Source organism: Choristoneura fumiferana, chromosome 23, assembly GCF_025370935.1.
Source record: "Choristoneura fumiferana chromosome 23, NRCan_CFum_1, whole genome shotgun sequence".
NCBI lineage: Eukaryota > Metazoa > Arthropoda > Insecta > Lepidoptera > Tortricidae > Choristoneura > Choristoneura fumiferana.
The window spans coordinates 132,779-143,066 of record NC_133494.1 but is presented as its reverse complement, the minus strand read 5'-3'; positions in this window follow the sequence as shown (position 1 = coordinate 143,066).

The following is a 10,288-nucleotide window of genomic DNA, read 5'->3' as shown; positions in this document are numbered from 1 at the left end:
TTCCTAGTCTTATCTTCCTTTTGGCATCCGCAAGAACTGAACCAAAGTCTGCCCCACATTTCCGTCGCCTTTGGCTCCAGCAGCGTCATTACGACTGCTGCTGAGCGAGGCGGACGAAGCTTGTTGGTCCTTTCTTGCGTTTTGCCTTTTGAGCGTCGACTTCCGCCTTTTTCCCTTTTTTTCGCTTTCTTCCGCCTCCCTTTCCCTTTCCACTTTCGTCCACTTGGGCTTTTCAGGTGGTGTTGAGGGGTGGGGGCAGCGGGAGCGGTGGGGGCAGTGGGACGGTCGCTTACTATTTTCGGCCTTTTTAACCTCTTTTTCGACCTTCCATTTTTTCCGTCTTCGGACCAGCCGAAAGCATGGCCAGAAGCCGCATCCTCCGCAGCTTGCTTGGACGGTTTCCCGGTAGGAGCCGGTCTTTTGGATGCCTTCCGCCAGGTGGGCGTCCAGGTACGAACAGACTTGGCGCTATGACGGCTTGACACAGCAGCTTGTCCATGTCCCTTGCTGGTGGAGTGGCCGCACCATGACATTGCCTCTCTTCCTGTTCTTGTTCGGGATGCTGCGCAGGGGGCAACCTCCTCCCCATCATGTCCGGCAGAGATTGGCGGACTGCCTCTGCTTTCCGCATCCCCTCAAGGTCCCTTTTAAGATCGGCCAGCTCCTTTCGGAGACTGGCCATCTCGGCTTGCAGCCGATTGTTGTCAGCTTGAAGCGAGGCCGCCGTCTCGTCAGTGGCTGTGCGCTTGCTGAGCTCCGAGAAGGCATCAGCAATCGCAGCAGCCGCGTCTTTTGAGGCATTTTATGTAACCTCCTGACAGGTTTTTCGAGGTACCGCGACCTTGTTGATTGATGGCCACGCTGTCGCTACCTGCTGGCCAAGGTCTTTATTAGCCGAGGTGCCCTCCTGGTCATTCCTCCCCGCAGCAGTGACTCTCTGGTACCCCTGCCTGGTCGAGATTTCATTATCCTGTCCTCACCTCTAACTCCGCCTTAAGCCTAAGCTCTTCTCGCAGGGCACGGTTGTAGGCCTCCTTTGCTTTGGCAAGACCAGCGTACTTGCCTGTAGTGGGCGGGCGACCTCTGCCTCTTGTCTGTGGTCTTTGTCCCTCAGCTGAGAGACCTGTCGACCCTTCGTCGCTTGAGCTGAGCACGGATGAAGCAGGGCGGAATCTCTTCCGCTTCTGCTTCACCCGCTCAGCTCCCTCCGGAATATTTTCAAGCTTGCTCTTACCAGAGGACTCACGACCTCCGGTCCCCTGGGAAGCAAAGCTGACGTCCGAGCTTGTGTTTGCCCTCAGTTCGGGCTCTTGATTTGAGGTGTTTGGCGATTTCTGCCTAATGAGGTGCACGTGGCAGTCGCGCAATGGGACACTTCTACGTTCGGCGATTTGTATCGCCGGAGAACTTAAATCTAAACGTGGGCTTTGAGGGCCCACGAAGTGACATTTGCCCCCCCCAGAATACGATGGGGCTGACCGCGGGATGTTAGCGGTGAGGGATTCTCCCCGAAGGGTACCCTCCTGGGGTAATAACTCTTTTTTTGTCACCCATTTCCCTTACTTTAAGGGTAAGGCCCCTGCCCCTTTTAAAGAGGGAGCCGCTCTCCTCTGATTTAAGGGGTGAGTTCCCCTGTGTTGCAGTTACGCCAACCCGTTCACCACTGGCGTGGTACTTCCGGCAAGCCGCTAATCCAGGCCGGACCCGTTTGATCACAGGACTTAGTTGTCTTCGGCCTGGTACTGGATGCGCTGCAACCCGCATCCAGAACCGCAGTAAGGAGCGGTTAGCCCCGGTTTTATAGAGGTTTCCTTCCTCGCGGTCCTCCTTTTCAGGCGACGACCCTCACTCCCGGCACCTACGGGCCGGGTTGCGAGTTTCCACAGCAGCTCTAAGAAGAGCCCTGCAGTAGGGCCGCCCTTGCGGACGGCGCTCCTCCAAAACACGTCCGCATCCCAGTCTACTCTGCTAATCAGAGAGGTACCGGGAGCGGACCCACCGCCTGCTGCGTCCCCGTTGTCCCCTGCTACAGGAGAGATAGGGAGCAGGAAAGTAGCGCACCCTTTCACTAGGGCGCGCCTGCCCCGCCTGGCCCAAAATGGGCTCCGCCGAGGCTGTGCCGCTCTTGGTCACCCTTTTCCTTCGAGCTATGATAACCCAAAGATCAAGGGCTCAAGCCCCCCCCACCACGCAAGGTAGCGACACTCGGGGGGGAACCTAACCTAACCTAACCTAACCTAACCTAACCTAACCTAACCTAACCTAACCTAACCTAACCTAACCTCCGAAACTCAAATCTAAAAAACGGAAATAAATTGGTTTTATCAAGCTCCCTTGACCGACCTCTATGAGTTGGTCAAGAAGCTGAGGCCGAGGTAGGCAAGCTTAAGACAAAAGCAGACAAGATAGCCACGAAAAATGTCGACCAAGAGGAACCCGCTACCAACACACCCCAACGACCACTCATCGACCAGGACCATCTGACAAAAGCTCTGGAGGACCACGCCAAATTAATTGCTGAAAACTCTCAAAAGATGATAGAGCTGAAAGCGCAAATGGAGCAGCACCAAGAGGCGTTGAAAAATGCGCCTACGCCTACGTATGCCGAGGTCACTGCAAGCCACTCCGAAAAACGTCTCAGGGGCGAGGAACCCTGCACTCTGTCTGTGTTACCTCGACAGACGAGACGGAGACCGGAGAGCAGGTCCTCAATAAGATTCGAGAGGCAGTGGACGCCAAAGAGGGGTGGATAAAGGTGGAGAGGGTAAGGAAGGCAAGGGACAGAAAGGTCATAATCGGATTGAAAACGAGAGAAGATAGGACCGGATAAAGGAAAGGCTGAAGAGGGATGGAGTCGATCTTAGCGTTGAGGAGGTCGAAAACAAGGACCCGTTGCTGGTTCTCAGGGTGTGCTCGCAGTCAACACTGACGAGGACATTATGAAAGCCCTGAGAAACCAGAATCGGAGTGTTTTTGGAGACCTCGACGCTGAGAACGATAGGATTAAGATTCGATACAGGAGGAGAACTCGAATCCCCACACCAACCATGTAGTGGTAAGCGTCTCACCGATTATCTGGCGTAGGATGCTGGACAAGGGTTTTGCGCACATTGACCTTCAGCGTGTTCGGGTCGAGGACCAGACCCCGCTCATGCAGTGCACTCGCTGCTTGGGTTTTGGCCACGGTAAAAAATACTGCACTGAGCCTGTGGACTTATGCAGTCATTGCGGTGGCCCACACCTAAGAGGCGAGTGTGCTGACCATTTAGCTGATATACCCCAAGCTGCAAGAACTGCACAAGGGGCGGATTGGTGCACGCGGCGCACAATGCATTTAGCCACGATTGCCCTACGAGGAGAAGGTGGGATGAGATTGCGAGGGCAACCGTGGCTTACTGCTAAGGGCAGCCAGGTGGTAAACAAGGCTTACAAAATGGCGCAAGCGAACCTCCGGCGGTCTAGACTGGCGACCGATGAGCTGATGATCGAGGCAGATAGGCGGAAAATTGCAGTCGCCCTAATCCAGGAGCCGTATGTGGGGTCGATCGGGAGATGAGGGGTCGCAGGGCGTGAGGATTTTTCAGAATACCAACGTGGGCGGGGGGACTGTAAAGGCTGCAATAGCGGTTTTTGATCAGGAGCTAGACGTGATACAGTACCCCCACCTTACCACAAATAACATCGTCGTGGTAAGGATCCAGACTGGTGCCTGGAGGATTACTCTAGTCTCGGCTTACTTCGAGTGTCCCGACATGACCACCCCATAGGCGAGGACCTGGATCGCCTAGCCCACATAGACCAGCAAATCGGTTCATCGGGGTGGATAGTTGGAGGAGACGTAAACGCCAAAAGCATGTGGTGGGGTAGTCCAGTGACTGACTATAGGGGAAGAGCTCGCCGGCTGTTTGGATGAGTTGAAGCTGACCATACTTAACCGAGGAACGTGCCCACCTTCGATACCATCAGAGGGGGAAAAGGTACCAAAGCTTTGTTGACCTCACGGCCTGCTCCTCGGACATTCTGGGTCTTATAGATGATTGGAGAGTGGAGGAAAATCTCACGAGCTCGGACCATAACGGTATAGTATTCAACATCAACTTACAAAGATCTAAAGGCACATCCATACACAGAACTACACGAAAATACAATACAAAAAAGGCTAATTGGGATGAGTTTCATGAGAAACTCAACCAATTACTCGCCGAAAATAGAATCACACTCACAGACATAGAACAGATACACGACACAACACGATTAGAAACAGTTACACAAAAACTAACAGAGGCCATAACACAAGCATGCACACACTCAATGCCAATCAAAAAATCTAAAGAAACACTTACTGTACCGTGGTGGTCCGAAGAACTCGAGGAGATGAAGCGAGAAGTCACTCGTAGGAGGCGCAGGGTCCGATGGGCGGCCCCAATTCGAAGGTCCAAAGTCATTAATGAGTACCTGGAAATGAAGGCGAAGTACGAGTCAGAGACAGCTAAAGCGCAGATAGACAGCTGGAGGGAGTTCTGCGGGAAGCAGGACGGGGAGAGTGTCTGGGATGGCATTTATCGAGTCATAGGCCGAACGACGCGAAGGTGTGAGGATCTACCTTTAGTTAAGGATGGAGAGACCCTGGACGCTAAGGGATCCGTCAGACTACTGGCTGAGACGTTTTACCCGGAGGATCTTAAAGTCAGCGACAATCAGCAGCATCGTGATACCCGATTGAGAGCCGAAACGGTTAACTCCGGGGGTCAAGTTGGTGCTTGGGACCCGCCGTTCACCATGGAGGAGCTCATGACGGCGATCGAATCTTTCAGCCCGAAAAAGGCCCCGGGTGAGGACGGCTTCACTGCGGACATTTGCCTTCGTGTAGTGAAAGCCCATCCGGAGCTCCTGTTGCTGCTTTTCAACAAGTGCCTAGAATGCGAATATTTCCCTGTAGCTTGGAAAAGAGCGGTAGTTATAGTCCTCCGAAAGCCTGGCAAGAGCGACTACACAGTCCCAAAATCTCACAGACCTATTGGCCTCTTGTCGATTTTGGGCAAAACTTACGAGAAGCTGCTGGTGACTCGCCTCAAGTTTCACTTATTACCTAGGATGAGCCCCCGGCAGTATGGATTCATGCCACAGCGTAGCACTGAAGACTCCCTCTATAACCTTATGCAGTACATCCGCAATAAGTTAGATGAAAAGAAAATAGTTACTTTAATTTCATTGGATATAGAGGGAGCCTTTGATAGTGCATGGTGGCCAGCTATCAGAGTCCGGCTGGCGGAGGAAAATTGTCCACTGAACTTGAGGAGGGTCATCGACAGCTATCTCAGTGACAGGGAGGTCGTGGTTAGGTATGCGGGCGAACAACACACTAGATCCACAGGGAAAGGCTGTGTGCAGGGTTCCATAGGAGGCCCGATCCTATGGAACTTACTGTTGGACCCTCTCCTGAAGGATCTGGAAGACGGGGGTTGTTATTGCCAGGCTTTCGCTGACGACGTGGTTTTGGCGTTCGATGGTAGTACGTCTCAAGAGATTGAAAGGCAGGCAAACCACGCTCTCAAACGTGTCTGGGCGTGGGGAGTCAAAAGCAAGCTTAAGTTTGCTCCCCAAAAAACCAATGCATTGCTTATAACTAACAAACTTAAGTATGACACCCCGCGCCTAGTCATGGGGGGGATAGAGGTTTGTTTTGCAGAAGAAATAAAACTACTAGGGGTGACCATCGACAGGAAACTAACATTCAATAGTCACATTAGTAATGTTTGTCGGAAAGCTACGGGGATATATAAGCAGCTGGCGAGGGCGGCAAGGGTAAGCTGGGGACTTCATCCCGAGGTTGTAAGAACCATTTACGTGGCCACCATCGAGCCAGTGATTTTGTATGCGGCGAGCGTTTGGGCACCGGCTGCAAGTAAACTAATGTCTAGGAGGAAATTTGAGGTGCTGCAGCGCGGCATCGCGCAAAAACAGTGTGGTGCCTACCGCACCGTCTCCTTAAACGCTGCAATGTTGTTGACGGGGATGCTCCCTCTCGACCTCCGAGTTTGTGAGGTGGCCTCATTGTATGAGGCCAAGAAGGGTGTAAACTTGTTGCAACTAGCCGGCAGGGAGGTGGAGCGGAGGGCATCGGCGCTGGGTGCGCCCCATCCTGCAGAGCTCATGAACATCGGGTTCGGTATTCTTGGCGACCAGGAGGATCTGGATAATAACAAGAACTACCACACCCGAATTTATACCGACGGGAGCAGGATTGATGGCAGGGTCGGCGCCGCGTTGTCAGTATGGCAGGGCGATGCTGAGACTAAGGCCGTCAAGCTTGCTCTCGCCAACTACTGCACGGTGTACCAAGCCGAGCTCCTGGCGTTGCGCGAGGCCACGGGTGTCGCTCTGAAAAGTGGGGGTCTTCTTTTGGGGTCTATAGTGACTCTAGGGCGGCTCTGCAGACTATATCGAACCATCGTTGCTTCCACCCGCTGGCCGTTACAGCAAGGGAGAACATAAAATCTATCTCCCTCCAGGGCAAGGAAATTTCCTTTTTCTGGATTAAGGCCCATGCGGGTTTGGATGGCAACGAGAGGGCCGACCAGCTAGCCAAAGAAGCCGCTGTAGCATCCAAGAAAAGACCAAACTATGATCTTTGTCCGGTATCACACATCAAGAGAATCCTTCGAAAGGATTCCCTTGATGTGTGGAACCGGAGGTATGTGGAAGGTACGACCGCGTCGACCACGAAGCTATTCTTCCCCAATGCGGTGGAAGCGTACGGAGTGGTCCGAAAGATGGTCCCGCGCGGCATTATTACCCAGGTAATGACCGGGCATGGTGGATTCTCCGAGTACTTAAATCGCTTTAAGTGCAAGGAGAATCCATCATGCTCCTGCGAACCAGGGGTGCCCGAGACGATTGCCCACCTGCTTCTTGAATGTCCCCAGTATGGAGTGCAGAGGTTTGACCTGGAAAATAAAATAGACATAAAACTAACTAAAGACAATATAAGAGACATAATGATGGGAAAAATAGAGAAAGATTTATAAAATATTGTATAGAAGTAGCAAGCAAAACCATTGTTAAAAATAAAAATAGATAAGAAAAAGTATGTTTAAATGATATACTGAGTATATTAGTAATAAGCATGCAAAATATATAGAGTATAAATAAATAGTACTAAATGTAAGAGAGTAAGAAAATTGTAAGCAAGTAAAATAAGTACCAAACAAAAATGTGTCCGACAAAAGTGTTTACAAATGTTGACACCCTAAAAACTGTAATACATTATAGATATAAGATAGTTAAGTTAAAATTGTAAGAATGTAGAATTGTTGGGAATTATAAATAAAGAACACCCGGGACCCTCTCCCCTCCTATTGTTGAAAGAGCAAGAAAATAGTAAAGCATGGTAACAGAGGACAGCTAGAGAGATACGATAGTATGTAAAAGAGGAAGGAAAGGAATGTAAGATGAAATATACAATGAAAGTGCGAGAAGGATATAGTGATAGAACTGGAGTGAAAACGGTATTGTAAACATAGGCTCCGATCATGTTGGAGGTAGTCAGGAAAAAAAAAAAAAAAAAAAAAAAAAAAAAAAAAAAAAAAAAAAAAAAAAAACCTAACCTAACTAACCTAACCTAACTAACCTAACCTAACCTAACCTAACTACCTAACCTAACCTAACCTAACCTAACCTAACCTAACCTAAAACCTAACCTAATTTTTTTTTTTTTTTTCCTTGCCCAGATCACCAACCCAACCTAACCTAACCTAACAAAGCAAAAAACTTCTTTTTTTTTTTTAGTTGCTGGTAATGCCCTCATGCATGGGGTTCCTGTCGGTCTCCCCAGGAGGGGGCATTCCGACTTAAAAAAAAAAAAAAAAAAAAGCACGCCTTACCCTCTCGGCCGCTTATGCGGAACGCCAAACGGGATCGCGAAAATTTCACCGCGCCGCCGCAGGCCAGCCCGGGATGGCCTCCCTCTCTGCACCCCAAGAGGGTGTTGGGGCAAACCTAACCTAACCTAACCTAACCTACCATAACAACCTTACCACATTAACCCTCTTAACTTCTCCGAAATTAAAAAAAAAAAAAAAAAAAACCTTACCACCTCCCCTTAACCCCTCAATCACAAATATAATAAAGAAGCTAAAAAAAACCCGGGCTGCGGGCTGCGGGATGGCTCTCTCGCTCACGCTCCGCCCCTTCTTTTGAAGCCATCACCTCCTCGCAAAAGGAGGCCAAAGCAATCCACGACCTCATGCTGTCGGTCATAGATTTAACGACGAAGGCCGGCAGCGACAGGTCATTACCTATCACTGCCTTGAGGCTTTTTCGGTGAAAGCACCGTCAAAGGCGGGACACCTCTGCTGCGTGTGCTGCGCGGTGTCTTCCGCCCCGCCGCAGTGGTGGCACATTGGTGTTGTATCCCTCCTTGCGATCTTGCACAGGTACTTGCCGAAGCAGCCATGCCCCGACAGTACCTGCGCTAGGTGGAAGGAGACAACACCCCATGTCCTGTCGACCCATCTTTCCAAGACGGGCCGGACTCCCGATATGGTCCAGTGGCCGGCGCTTGGCCGCTCCAGAGCCTCCAGCCATTTCCGGAAGAGAGTTTGGCGGGAGATGTCTCTCCACCGCCTTATCTCTTTCGGACAGGGCCGTTCCCCTCTGGCGCGCGCCTCGGCTACCCGCTGGTAGACGTCGGCTAGCACTTCGGCATCCAGCTCCCACGGTGGGGTGCCCGCCAGTACGCAGGCCACCTCGAAGGAGGTGGTGCGGTACGCCCTCGATACCCTAACCGCCATGACCCTTTGCGGTTGCCGCAGGTTGGTCTTGTTCCGGGCGGAAAGGGCATTTACCCATGTGGGTGCCCCGTACAGGGCCATCGACCGCACAACACCTGTATACAGTCGGCGGCAACTTGCCTTTGATCCGCCCATGTTTGGGAGCAGCCGGCTCAGTGCCGCTGCCGTGCCCACCAGCTTCGGAGCCAGACGCCTGAAATGATTTTTTCACACCTCTCCTTCAGAAAAGTAACTTTTCCTCCCTGACGAGAGGGAGCAAAGTGCAACTTTTCTCTTCAAGGCTCTTCTAAGTGTTTTATTGCAAATGCCATGAATTTGAAGTTGATAATTGTAAAGCCACGTTATTTTCTATGCTGGTTGTTCTTTAATAATATTAAGAATTATTTTTTTCAAGTTTATTAATGCTCGGTGTGAAAAGTTGTATGAGCCACTCGGGAGCAAAATTATTTTCATCTTGGGCGCTAACACTTGAATCCCTCATTACGCTTAGGATTCTACTTAAGAATCCCTCGCTACGCTCAGGATTCTATTGTAGAATCCTTCGCTACATTCTGGATTCAATTTACGCCCTCGCCGTAAATACACCATTTTGCTCCCTTGTGACACAAATAACTATCGAAGTCTCACCGGTTGTCGAGGACGAGTCCTAGGTACTTCATACTCCTACCAACGCCGATGGTGACTCCGCCCACAACTATGCTAGCATTTGCTGGAAGTGCCCTCCGGGGCCCATGAAAGCAAATGGCCTCAGGCTTACGGAGGGCGACCTCCAGCCCCAGCTTCCAAATTTTGTCCACAACGTGGGACACGCCGGCAGGCCACACCGCAGGACAGCAGAGCCGCGTCGCGGAAGGTGGCACCGCGGGCCGTGACGAGGGTATCGTCGGCGTAGCACGTTACGTCGACCCCCCGTAAATCCCAACTGGTACGCACTAAGGTCCGGCCCTTGCTCCTCCAGGTGGTTAGTGATGCGGGCCGCGACAACCCGCTCAAACAGTTTTGCTCCCTCGTCAAGAAATACGATCGGCCTATATTCCGCGTCAGATGAAGTCATGATTTTGTTTACTTTTTAAGTACATTAATACGTAATGGTTTTTTATTGTATTTAAATTATTATATGAAAAATAGCAAAGTTAATCTCACTAATATTCATTATAATTGCGAAAGATTGCAATTATGTATGTTTGTTTGTTACCTACCACTTCACGTCTTAACCGCTGATCCGATTTAGGTGAAATTCTATATACAGATAGTACAAGTCGCGGGGAAGGAAATAGAATCCTAGTTTTTGTCCCGGAAAATTGCAGTTCCCGCGGGATAGCAATACACGGATTCTACGTGAGCGGAGTCGCGGACGACAGTTAGTTAATGAATAATTGAAACTAATATTGACGTCATCGATATTTTAATTATAAGTAAGTTTAGACCGTATACAAAAAAATGCAATTTATTAAATGACTTCCTAAAGCGTGCATTATAAAATAACCTATTTTCCT